Here is a 13307-nt window from a genome sequence, read left to right on the forward strand (position 1 = left end):
TTCTTTTATATCCATTGAAAAGGAGACTGCAAAAAACCAAAACACCCCCCCAAGACAAAAACAAAACAAAAAACCACATTGATTTTGGCATTACTAAAACTTGTTTGCAGTGTCTTTTAGATTTTGAATCATCATCTTTGTTTTGCTACAAAATACCATCTTGCTCATGAAGAGCAGTAGTGATTCAACATTTCTTTAAAAGTCATCCCTCAGTCAGTTATCTCAGGAATTTTCCACCAACTTGGCCTTCTGGTATAATATGCAGTCAGCTTTCATTTCATTGTCAAGTTGTCCTGAAATCTTCCTGAGGACCTACTAAATGACAGCTTCCCATCTCTGCACCCAGCTCATTTTAAGTACTGACTTGAATAGTAACTGTCATCACGTTCGTGCCTAGTTAGGCAATGGTAGCTATGTGGTCACTGGGTAGCTGATTTGAAAACAAAGTCCAGTTTCAGAGATGATACTATGGGAAAAAGTGTTCATTTTGGAATTGATGAAATATGATAATATGAGTTACACACTTTTTATTCTTGCAGTAGTGGGGATTGAACCCAGCGATTCATACATAATAGGCAAGCACTGTCCCACTAAGTAGCCATCAAGTTGCAGCTTCAGCCCCTTCCCCTTTTTTTTTTTTGTTTTGAGGTAGAGTTTCACGAAGTTGTCTAGCTGAACTTGAACTGGAACCTTAGTCCATTCAGTTCTTGAACTCACAATTAGCTGGGATTACAGACCTACATGGCCCGGCATGGTACCTGATTCAATCGATCTGAGAAGGGACCTGAGAGTGTCCAGTGCTGGCAAATCGCGGATGCTGCCCACTCTGCTAGTATGGGTAGTGGTGTATTGAGTAGCTAGCTGAGCTTTAGTACATCAAATGAAACAGCCTGTCATGGAAAAATTCAGTATCTCTCCAGGGTGCGTGGGTGTTTGAATCTTTTCTTCCTTCATATTATTTAAATGAAAACCTGCATGTTTCAAATATTATTGTACTGTGTAAATACAAAGATTTTTTTTGAGGATAAAAAAGAAAACAAGAAATTTTCTCTTCTGGTACAAGGAGGGAAATTTCCTTCCCTTAAATTCTTTCTGAAAGATTTTTCTTCATTTTCTTTTCTTTTGCTTTCCTTCTCAATAAACATGGAAAACTTGAATTTATTAGGAAATCCAAATGCAATTGCAGATTTATAACCTACCCATTAATACTACATTAGTTCATCATGATTAATAGCATCTATGTGGATGCTTAATGAATTAGTAATGATGCACTGTTTACTTTGGTATGTAGTAGGACATTGTAAAAAGACAATTCTCATAAGAGGAAAATTAATTGTATGTTAGTTGGAGAATAACTTGTCGCAAATAAGTTTGGAAAGCCTCATTGGTGTTGATGTCTGCATAGTGGGAGACACTTTCAAAAGATCCATAGATCTTTTAAAAATAAAATGAGATGAAATGGGCTTGAGAAATTAGTCCACAGTTAAGAGTATATATTGCTTTTGCAAAGGACCCAAGTTCAGTTCCCAGCATCCATATCAGGCAGCTCATGACCTTCTATAACTCTAGTTCCAGAGGATCTGATTCCCTCTGGCTTCCTGCAGGCACATGGTGCATATAAACTCACATAGCTTCACACCCATACACAGAAATAAAAGTAACAAATATAACTTTAAGAATAAAGGAGACTTTTCTTTAATGAATATGATAGGTACAGGAACAGACATTTGTGGCAGAGAAACATAGTTGCAATTTTGTCTATATTACTAACTGCAGAGACTTCCTATAGGGGCTGTTTAGATTAAGTTCCAAATTGAACTGCTTCTACTACCTGCTGGTCCATTCTAAATTCATAATAATTCATTTTCCTACAGCCCCAGCATTTTATACTGTTTGTTCCTTTAGAGAATCATTTTGCCATCAGTCTTTAGTCTAATTCTGGGATGTCGGCAGCCATCATCGCTTATTTTTGTCTTTGCCCTACATCCGATGAAGTGAAGGTCAAGGAAATTATGTGACTTGCCTAACCAATCCAGCCATATAATTTGTCCCCCACAGATTATGGGTCTACCATTTCAAATGTCTCCAATTTTAACCCAGGCGGAAAGAGCTGCAGGAGTGGAGGTTCTGTCCAGCTGGTGCCTTTGAGGAAATGCAAGAAGCTCAGTGTGCTTAGAGCTCTGACTTGGAAGGGAAGAGGGACAAAAGACAAAACAGAAGAGGAGTGCAGCGGCCAGAGCATGCTGGCCTTGTAGGCTGTGTAAAGATGTTAGACTTTATCCTAAGGCAATGGGAAGCCATTTGTAAATGTCATGTCGAGGGACCTGATGAGTGATGTGTTCTGCTGAAGCATACTGGCTGCCTGTGGAGAATAGCTTGGAGGTGGAGGCTAATGTATTGGACACCAGTTCATCAGACCCCATCATGCCCATCCAAATGGAGGCAGATTTAGTTGCAGGAAACTCTGAAGCATATTGATTATTTTTTTCTCCTTTTTCCTTAAGTAGGAGGAAGGGTCATTGCCTTACCTTCATTGCCTCTGGTCCCTGTGATCATAGGATGTTCCCAAGTGCCCTCAGTCAGGGGCAACATCTGGCAGGGGAACCATCATAGCACCTGGTGGACACAGTAGTTAGCACACATGCTTTTAGTCCTTTTACCTTTGGAGTTCTCTGGTGATGCTAATGGGCCTATTCCTTCTTCTCTTTGCGGGGAGAAGAGTCTGGACAGAGAAACAAGGGAGTATACTTCTAATCCTCCACTGTCAGCAACCCAATTTTCAAGAGTTAGTTTCACTAGACCACACATTATGGTTTGAGAAGCCAGAAATAGAACCTGTCCACCTCTCACCTCCTTTTGTTAGATGGAAGTCAAAGCAGGGGTTAGTTGAGATGTGGTTTTTAAAATCTATGTTTACAGTGTTTTGATGCTGCTTTCATAGATGAGAGAGAAGTCACAAATTCTGGAGCTCAGACTTCTTAGGATTTGGGGGATACCATATTTATTTATTCTCTTCTTTTCCTCTATAGGGTGTTATACAAGCTAGAATTGAAAACAGATCTCCTATGTCATTTTTTTTTTCTAATTTGGAAATCTTCCTGGTACAGCATAGATCACCCCCACTCAAACCAGTAAATCAACCCTCACCTTGAACCCTAATGCACTTTAGTTTTAAGAAAGGATGTTTCTAAATCTGGGACTGGCAAATCTTAGGAACTAAAATAAAAATGTAAGCAGATACTTCCTAAGATGAAACAAACCATTTAGTGTAGGGCTTGGGGTGTAGCTCAGTTGGTAGAATACTTCTCTGGTATGCACAAAGACCTGAGCTTGATTCTCAGTACTGTTTAAGATCTGGTATGATAGTGCACATATAACCAGGAGGTGGAGACAGGAGGCAGAAGGATCAGAAGTTCATCATCCTTCTTGGTTACATAGGGAATTTGAAACTAGAAGTCCTGCCTCAAAAACAAACAAATGATACTCCCTCACACACTTGCAGACAACAAAAGCAGAAGAGAAAAAAGAATGTTGGTAACATTCTTGCCTTGAATTCTGTCCCCAGAATCCATCTAAAAAAGCGAGCTTTCATGGAGTAATGCTTGCAATCCTATTACTAGGAAGTCAGACAAGCATATTCCTGGGGATTGTTGGCTAGCCAGCCTAATTTACTTGGCACATTGTAGGCAAGTGAGAGATGATGTCTCAAAAAAGGTATGGGTGGTCTTGGGAGAGTACTTGCCATGCAAATGTGAGGACCTGAGTTCAGATTCCCCAGATCCTGTGTATGGTGGGTTGAATGAGAATGGTCCTCATGGGCTCATATATTTGAACACTTGGTCCTCAGTTGGTAGAACTGTTTGGAAGGATTCAGAGGTGTTTTTTTTAAGAGGTGTGTCACTAGGGTGGGCTTTGAAGTTTCAAAAGCCCATATGTTTCCAGTTAGCTCTCTCTGTTTCCAGTTAGCTCTCTCTCTTCCTCATGGTTATGTCTTAAGATCTAAATTCTTAGCCTGCCTGCTGTCAAGCTCCCTGGTATGATAATCATGGACTCAACCTCTGAAACTGTAAGCCCTAAAAAACTCTGCTATAAGTTGCTTTGGTCATGGTGCTTTGTAATGGCAAGATACCATGGAAAAGCTGGGCAGATGCAGTAGGGCATGTCTGTGATCTTGGTAAGAGGGAAGGTAGAGACAGGAGAATCTTTAGAAGTCCATGGGCCAGGAAGACTGGGAAAAACTTTGGAGAACATCAACGTGGAAGGCAAAGATCAACACTCAAGGTTGCCATCTCACTTCCACATATGCATCATGGCATTCATACGCATAGACACATTCACACACATAAATACATACACACAAAGAAGATGGATGATGTCAAAGGAGTGATAGTGGAGATTATGCTCTGACCTCTTGCATATATACACATGTCCATTTGCACACACATGAGCATGTATATACATGTACACACACATATAGCAAACAAAAACAATGAAAAATGGAATTGTAGCCTGAGTAAAGGAAAACTAAGACCACCTTACTTGATCTTGAGTGGGATAGGATTCTAGAAATCAGGATTTACTGGTTTAAAGTAGTGGTTTTCAAAGTGGTCCTGCAACATCAGCAATACCTTGGAGTTCATTAGAAGTGTAAAAGGGCCAGGAGGTGGTGAAACATGCCTTTAATCCCAGTACTCAGGAGGCAGAGGCAGGCAGATCTCTGAGTTTGTGGCCAGCCTGGTCTACAGAGCAAGTGTCAGAACAGCCAGGACTGTTACACAGAGAAACCTTGTCTTGAAAAACCAAAACCAAAACCAAACCAAACCAAACCAAACCAAACCAAACCAAACCAAACCAAACCAAACCAAACAACAACAACAAAAAACAACCCCCCCCCAAAAAAAACAACCAACCAAAACCAAACAACAACAACAAAAACAAAATAAGTGTAAAACCACAGACTCCACCCAAGACCTACAAAATCAGATACTCTGAAAGGACCCAGCTATCTGTGCTTTAATCTCTCCTAATGGTGATTCTCACTCAAGTTTGGATACCGATGGCTTGGATTAGAAAATGATATGAAGAAAAACCTTGAACACATGCTAACTTGGTTCTTCTCCAAGCTCTCCAAATCTTTCATCTCTGACTAGGTGCTCCAGGAACCTATATTCCTGGTCACAAAATAGAATGACAGAGCAAAGGAGAGGCTGAGCTCAAAGTCGTCTCTCCATTGTAAAAGCAAGACTGTATATAACTGGATCTGTTGGGAAATTCTACAAGGGCACTGGTATTTCTGGTCTAGCATTGGAAGGATAGTTACCTCACAAGGAAAGTAACTTGTGGAATTTTGATGAGTATCTGATAGGCAATTGAACAAGAGTTCCAGAATTGGGTCCAGGTCCAAATTCTAATTTTCAGTAGCTGAATCTCTTTGGATAACTTCTTAAGTTTTTTTATTTTTACTTTTTCAACCTTCAGAGTAGGATTAATGATACATCTCTTAGGGATGCTTGGGAGGTTAACTCTGCTCAAGAACAATATACTGCTGGGCAGTGGTGGTGCACACCTTTAATCCCAGCACTCGGGAGGCAGAGCCAGGTGGATCTCTGTGAGTTCGAGGCCAGCCTGGTCTACAGAGCAGAGTTCCAGGAAAGGCTCCAAAACTACACAGAGAAACCCTGTCTCAAAAAAAAAAAAAAAAAAAACACCCAAAAAACCAATATACTGGACACAGCACAGATGCTTACTAATCAACAGTACCATTATTGGGTCCTTGGCAATCTCAGGACTCCTCAGGAAGGACCACTGTAGGGTGTATGTAACCATGCGTAGCCTTTGCCTAAGAAGGTTGAAATAGGAGGCAGGAACAAAAAGATAACTAGAATTTTTATTGTAGGTGAAACTGAAGGTGGATTTTAATGGCTTCAATTTCACAGCAGGCTTTACATTGAATTATTCAAATAGGGGAGTTGTTTTCCTGAGTTTAAATATTATATTGGCAGATCCATTGTAATACTGTACTATTAAGAGCAATGCTAAAGTTTAAATTATTTTAACCATAATCTTGATAAGTATAATCCTTATAAATTAATTCATTTATAAGTGAACATAATAAAATAATTACTTTCCATCAGAGTTTTGTAGTATCTGGCAGTTTTATAAAATTGATTTTCTTCTGGACAAAGAGGTCCTTTGTGTTAAAAGGGGTATTTTGTGTTATTTGGTAACCTATGACTTAGATTAATGAGTTAGAAGTTTTTAATCCTCCTAAAATCATCCTTGCCCCTTTCACTTAAGCTGAGGTTAACCAACAATTATTACTTTTAAGATGGTCATAAAAAGTGAACATAGAAATTCATTCTGACAGTTTCTCTCCCTCTATGTAAGTAGGAGTTTTCTAGAAGAATGAGACATATTGATTCTTATTGTCTTTTCAGTATGTCAAGCAGACTTAGTTAATCCCATGCTTGACTGGCTGCAGGGCTACAGAACTCTAAAGCGGAGTGTCATGCCATTTGTGTAAAAATATGAGGGCTGGAGGATCCATGGACCATGACTTGGTTAACTCGAGTTTTATTTTTTAAAGGGAATAATATTGAACTGTAGGAGCTTATTTAAAGTCTCTCTGTTTAACTGTATAAAGCTTTAATACCCATGCTGTTTGCTGTGGTGAATTAGAAAGATGAAAAAATAAATCAGTACAGTAAATAAGCCAAGGAGTCTAGAAAGCAGGCTTGGTTTGAAGTCCTTTAAGTATCACCCAAAGAGAAATCAGGCCATGCTATTTATATATATATAATTATAGTCTAGAGAACATTCTGTTCATTATTTAGGTGTGGAAACTTTCACTACAGATTTTGGTGTTCCAAATTTTGAATTTTCATGTTCTTTCTCTTACTAGAATTAAGAAGGTATTCCCTTGGATTTCCAAAGGAGAAATGTTGGCATAATCTAAATGAAATTTCAGAATTTATCCTAGTGAAGTTGATGTGAAAGTTTTCAAGAGCAAATTAAGCAAATAGCTCGAGCATTCACTCATCTCTTAGCCCAAGGATTCCTTTCAGAGTGAGGACACGGAGCACAGGGACATCTCAGACATCTCATAGGAGCTGGAGAAAGAACAGAAAGGAGGTGTTGGATCAGTACCAAGGTTTTTGGTACATTTTTCCTCATGTACCTGAACCTTTGCATGCACACATGGAAATGTTAGGACTATTCATTGGGCAAACTTGAAGTGACTGACCTTAACTGTCTGTGGCTGTTGTTAACTTCTGATTCCCAAGGGTACTGTGATGTCCTCAGCAATCTCGTCATCCTTTGAAAATTTCTTCTTAGTTCTACAATGCTCAATAAATGCCATTTGAGGAGGAGGAGTAAATCAAGGGAACAGGGTTGATGTTCTCTGGACTGCCAAGTTAAAAAGAACATGAAGCATTTTCCTCCCAGCTCTGAGAAGCAGAATATTGAAAATGGGTGATTAATCTGAGATAACTGGTAAAATTAAACTAGTATCCCCAGAAACAGGTGAGTGAAGTCTGAGATGATGCAGACTGGAATGCGAACAAAACTAGAGATTGAGTGTAGTGCTAGCATGGCCAGGAAATGGCTCCTGATAAAAAGAAATGATAAAAGCAGTCAGTTTAGCTTTTCACACTTCTTGTGCAATTGGCTGTAAAATTCTGTCTTTTCTTCTCAGAAATTCAACTCAGACAGTATTTGCTAAGCACTAGCTTTGTGTGCCAAGCTCTAGGCCTTGGGTCTTCAGACTTGACGTGACCAGCCCTTGCTTAAAATAATAGTAAATCTAATGGATAATAACCATTGTCAGTGCCAGATTTTTACTTTCATAACTTTTCTTTGTTTTGCAGCTTTTAAAAAAGATTTATTTTTTATTATTATGTATAATAATGTATGTATAAATAATAAAAGATTTCTTATTTATTATTATTACAGAAGAGGGCACCATATCTCATTACAGATGGTTGTGAGCCACCATGTGGTTGCTGGGAATTAAACTCAGGACCTCTGGAAGAGCAGACGGTGCTCTTAACCTCTGAGCCATCTCTCTAGCCCCTGTTTTGCAGTTTTTTAAATTGAAAAAAATTCATAAAATATATCCTGGTTATGATTTTCCTTCCCCAGTTCCTCCCTGATCCACCCTACCTCCCCACCCATCCAACTTTGTGACCTCCCTTTTTTGGTCTTTAACAAATTAACAAAAATACAAACAAGAAAAAAATCCCACAAGAAACATATACAATGCCCCATGAAATAAAAAAGGAAACTTTTAGTGAAATTAAAAGACACAGAGAGAAGATTCAAATTAATAAAATTAGAGATGAAAAGGAGGACATTACAACAGACAATGAGGAAATCCAGAGACCCATAAGGAGATATATATATATATATTTAAGACCCTTCAAATCAGCATTAGCAAAGCTCATATGAGCTCACAGAGACTGAAACAGCATGTGCAGGTCTACATCAGTTCCTCTGAGCTTCTATGAGATCCTACATGTATGAATGAGTGGGGCTCTGATTCTTGTGCCTTGCCTTGAGTTCTTTTCCTTTTGTTGATTTGTCTTGTCCAACTCCAAAGTGATAGCTTTTGTTTTCTTATTATATTTTATTTTGTTATATTTAAAAATGAATGAATGAATGGATAAATGAATGAAAACCTAGCCACGAGAGTAAGGTTTAACAGCTGAACTGTCATTTATATCTTCTGGGAGAGGGAAAATCAGTTTTCTCCAATGGATTAACACTAGGTATATCAACCACTCCAGGGCAGGTTTCATGTTCAGGAGTAGTTGACCAACATATAATGGACACCACAATTTTTTTTGTGTGTGTACTTTTATTTGGTTACAGTTTGGTGTTTTTTTTTTTTTATGGTGGGCTGGTGTTTTATTTTGTTTTCTTGGTTTGGGGGAGTTTTGTTGTTATATTGGGCTTTTGTTTGTGTTTTGAGAAAACGTAAAGTTGCGTGGGAAGGGATGAAAAGAGGATCTGGAAAGACTTGAGGCAGGGGAAGAATATAACTCAAATATATTTAAATTTAAAAATTGTTTTAAATAACAAAAATATAATAAAAACCATTATTTGTTACTTGCTCTATACAAAATAAAACCTTTCTATAAGAAAAAAAATCTGTGCTCTACCAAGCCAGAAAATCTAAAAGAAATTGATAAGTTTTTTGATATATGCAACCCACCAAAGTTAATCAAGATAAAATAATCTATTTAAACAGACCCATAATCCCTAGTGAAATTGAAGGAGTAATTAAAACTCTCCCAAACTCTCCCCACTCTTCCATGAAAAAAAAAACCAAAGCCAGAAAGATTCAGTGTGGAATTCTATCAGACCTTCAAAAAAGAGTTAACACTAATACTTCTAAAATTATTCTGCAAAATAGAAATTGAAGGAATATTTCCTAATTCTTTTCATGATTTCAGGTATCTAAGCCACACAAAGACCACTCCTCAAAAGAAAATGACAGACCAATATCCCTTATGAACATAGATTCAAAAATTGTCAGTAAAGTATTTGCAAACCAAATACAAGAATATATCAAAAACATTATCCAGTACCGATGATTGAGTAGGTTACATCTCTGAGATGCAGGAGTGGTTCAACATACATAAATTGATAAACATAATCTACCATATAAAGAGACTGAAAGATAAAAACCAGGTAATCATCTCATAGGATACAGAAAAGGCCTTTGTCAATCCAACATCCCTCTATGATAAAAGTCCTGGAGAAACTATGGATACAAGGGACATACCCCAACATAATGAAGGAGATTTACAGCAAGCACATAGACAACATCAACCTAAACAGTGAGAAACTCAAGGCATTTTCACTAAAATCAGGAACAAGACAAGTACTTCCATGTTCTCCATACCTATTGAGCATACTACTTGAAGTCGTAGCTAGAGCTATTGTCTCATTGCTCTAGCTAAGACATCAAGTCTGGATTTCTTAGTTGTTTGTTGTAATTTTCCCCTTTCTATATATAATTTTATTAATTTGGATCTTCCTTTTTTTTAAAGTTAATTTGTTAAGGGTTTGTCAATCTTACTGATTTTCTCAAAGAATCAACTCTTAGTTCGCTGATCCTCCGTATTGTTTGTTGTTGTTTTTATTTTATTGATTTTGGGTCTGAATTTATTTCTTGCTGTCTATTCCTTTTGGATTCCATTTTTTTCTTCTTCTAGAGCAGTGGTTCTGAACCTTCCTAATGCTGTGACCCTTGTAAAATTATTTTTGTTGCTACTTCACCTAACTGTAATTTTGCTACATTAATAATAATGTGAATATCTGATATTCGACCCTTGTGAAAGAGTCAGTTGACCCAAAGGGGTTGCAAACCACAGGTTGAGAAACACTGTTCTAAAGCTTTCAGATATGCTGTTAAGTTACTAATGTGAGATATCTCCAAATTTTGTAGTAGGCAGTTAATGCTATGAATGTGCCTCTTAAAACTGCCTTCATTGTGTTCTGTGAGTTTGGGTATGTTGTATATTCATTTTCATTCAATTCTATAAAGTTTTTAATTTATTTTTAAATTTCTGTGTTGACCCAGTTTTCATTCAGTGGAGAGTTGTTCAGTTTTCATAAGTTTGTAAGCTTTCTGTTGTTTCTGTTGTTGTTGATATCTAGCTTTAATCCGTGGTGATCAGATAGGATGCAGATGTTATTTTAATTTTCTTATATCTGTTGAGATTTGATTTGTGTCCAAGTATGTGGCCAATTTTGGAAAAAGTTCAATGTGGTGCTGAGAGGAAATATATTCTTTTGTGTTTGGGTAACATGTTCTATATCAGCTAGGTCCTTTTGACTTATGACATTATTTAACTCCAGCATTTCTCTGTTTAGTTTTTTTGAGGATGGTGAGGTGTATGATTTGGATGCAGCAGAATTATACATTCTGTGTTCTAATTCATTTGTTATTCTGTGTCCTTTATTAGAGGTTTGAGGCCATTAATACTTCGAGTTATCAATGAACAGTGTTTAGTTTACTGATTCTTGTTATTTTGTTATTTAGGTTATGGTTTTCTTCTTCTTTTGATTTGCTGGTCTGCAGTTATTTATTATTTGTGTTTTCTTGGTGGTTTATCTCTTCAGACTTGAGTTTTCCTTCTAGTGCCTTCTGTTGAGGTGGATTAGTTGATAGATACTGCTTGAATTTGACTTTATAATGGAATATCTTGATTTCTTATCTATGGTGATTGAAAGTTTAGTCTGGGCTGGTGTCTGTGGTCCTTTAGAGTCTCCATTGAGAAGTCAGCTGTAATTCTTATAGGTCTGCCTTTATATGCCATTTGGCCTTTTCCCCTTGCAGCTTTTCATGTTCTTTATTCTGTACAGTTAGTGTTTTGATTATTATGTGCTGTGGAGAATTTCTTTTCTGAGCTAGTTTATTTGGTGTTCTGTGTGTTTCTTGTACCTTGATAGACACCTCCTTCTTTAGGTTAGGAAAATTTCTTCTATGTTAAAAGTATTTTCTGTGCCTTTGAGCTGGGTTTCTTCTTCCTTTTTTCTATTATTCATAGATTTGGCCTTAGTGTTCCAGATTTTCTGGATGTTTTATGCCTAGTTTTTAAAATTTCATTTTAGATTAACATTTTCTTTGACTGAGCTATCCATTTCTTCTACCTTGTCTACAATGTCTGAGATTCTTTCTTTTATGTCTTGTAGTCTGATGGCAAGGCATACTTCTGAGGTCTTTGACTTCTTAAATTTTCTTTTTTTTAAGTTTAGGCTTTCTTTAGTGATCCTATCTTTTTTTTTGCTTTTTTATTTTAATTAATTAATTAATTAACTAATTAATTAATTTATTAATTTATTTAGACAGGGTTTCTCTGTGTAGCTTTGCGCCTTTCCTGGAACTCACTTTGGAGACCAGGCTGGCCTCGAACTCACAGAGATCCGCCTGGCTCTGCCTCCCACATGCTGGGATTAAAGTTGTGCGCCACCACCGCCTGGCTTTTTTATTTTTTTGAGACAGGGTTTCTTTGTATAGCTCTGGCTGTTCTGGAACTCACTCCATAGACCAGGCTATCCTTGAATACAGAGTTCCACCTGCCTCTGCCTCTCAAGTGCTGAGATTCTTTGTTGAATTCTGTCTTGAATTATTTTTATTATTTCATTCAACTGTTTGTTTATATTTTTACAGACTTCATTAAGGGATTTTGTAGCATGAATCTTAAAGGTACTTATTAATAAAAACAAACCTGGAGCCAGGTATTAGGGTGAATGTTGGAAGATCAGAGAGACAGAACAAGCCACAGCTAACCTCACCTGGCCAACTTCTCAGCTGATCCTGTTTCCTTAGACTGGAAGCCTCTGTGTCCTTATCCAAATGGATCTCTGCTGAACTGCTTCTCGAAAGCCTCAAAGCTTAACAGCCTAGTTCCTGGTTCTCATGCTTTATATACCTTTCTGTCATCACTTCCTGGGATTAAAGGCGTGATTCACCATGCCTGGCTGTTTCCAGTGTGGCTTTAAACTCACAGAGATCCGGATGGATCTCTGCCTTTCAAGTGATAGGATTAAAGGCGTGTGAGCCACCATTTTCTGGTCTCTATATCGAGTAGCTGTTCTGTTCTCTGACCCCAGATAAGTTTATTAGGGTCACACAATATTTTGGGGAACACAATACCACCACAGGATTTGTTCATATCTTCTTTAAAGTCCTTAAACATATTCATAATCAGTATTTTAAAATCCCAGTCTTGTACTTCAGCTATATTTTACTTCTCATGGCTGGCTGTAATAGTTACTGACTTTTGGTGGAGGCACATTGTCTTGGCTGTTCATGTTTGTGTTTTTTTTCACTAGTATCTAGGCATCAGGAGTTATGACATTTGAGATATTTTTTGCTTTTCATGTCTAGTCTTGTCTTTGTAGGATGGGTCATCTGTTCTTTGGATGCTGTGTCCACTTGGGATCCTAGGCAAGTATGCTGGCTGTTCGATGGGTGGCCAAAAGGGATGAAGATGGGTCAGGAAGAAAGGCTGAGAGGGTATGTTGGAAATTGTTAGGCGAATTGTTCAGAACCAAGAGGCAGAGTCCCCAGCAAATAGAGGTGTGATGGGAGGCAGGGCTCCTGCAAGCAGGCTGCTATAGGACTAAGATGAACTCTGGAGATAAACATATAAGGGATGGTAGGAAAGAGTGAGAATAGCCTGAGTTACATCCCAGTGCAGATACTGGGGGTCCCTAGTAAAAGGTGTTTCTGGGGATAGGCAGCTGACACAAAGGAATGGCAATGGGCTAGAAGGAAAGGCTGAGCAGGTAGT

General features: G+C 37.9%; 1 protein-coding gene across 2 annotated transcripts in view; it reads left to right on the forward strand.

Moving 5' to 3' along the window:
• Positions 1-13307, forward strand: part of Phex (phosphate regulating endopeptidase homolog X-linked) — a 217055-nt gene that overhangs the window by 25090 nt on the left and 178658 nt on the right. The window lies entirely within an intron of this gene.

The sequence above is a fragment of the Onychomys torridus genome, chromosome X (genome assembly GCF_903995425.1).
Source record: "Onychomys torridus chromosome X, mOncTor1.1, whole genome shotgun sequence".
NCBI lineage: Eukaryota > Metazoa > Chordata > Mammalia > Rodentia > Cricetidae > Onychomys > Onychomys torridus.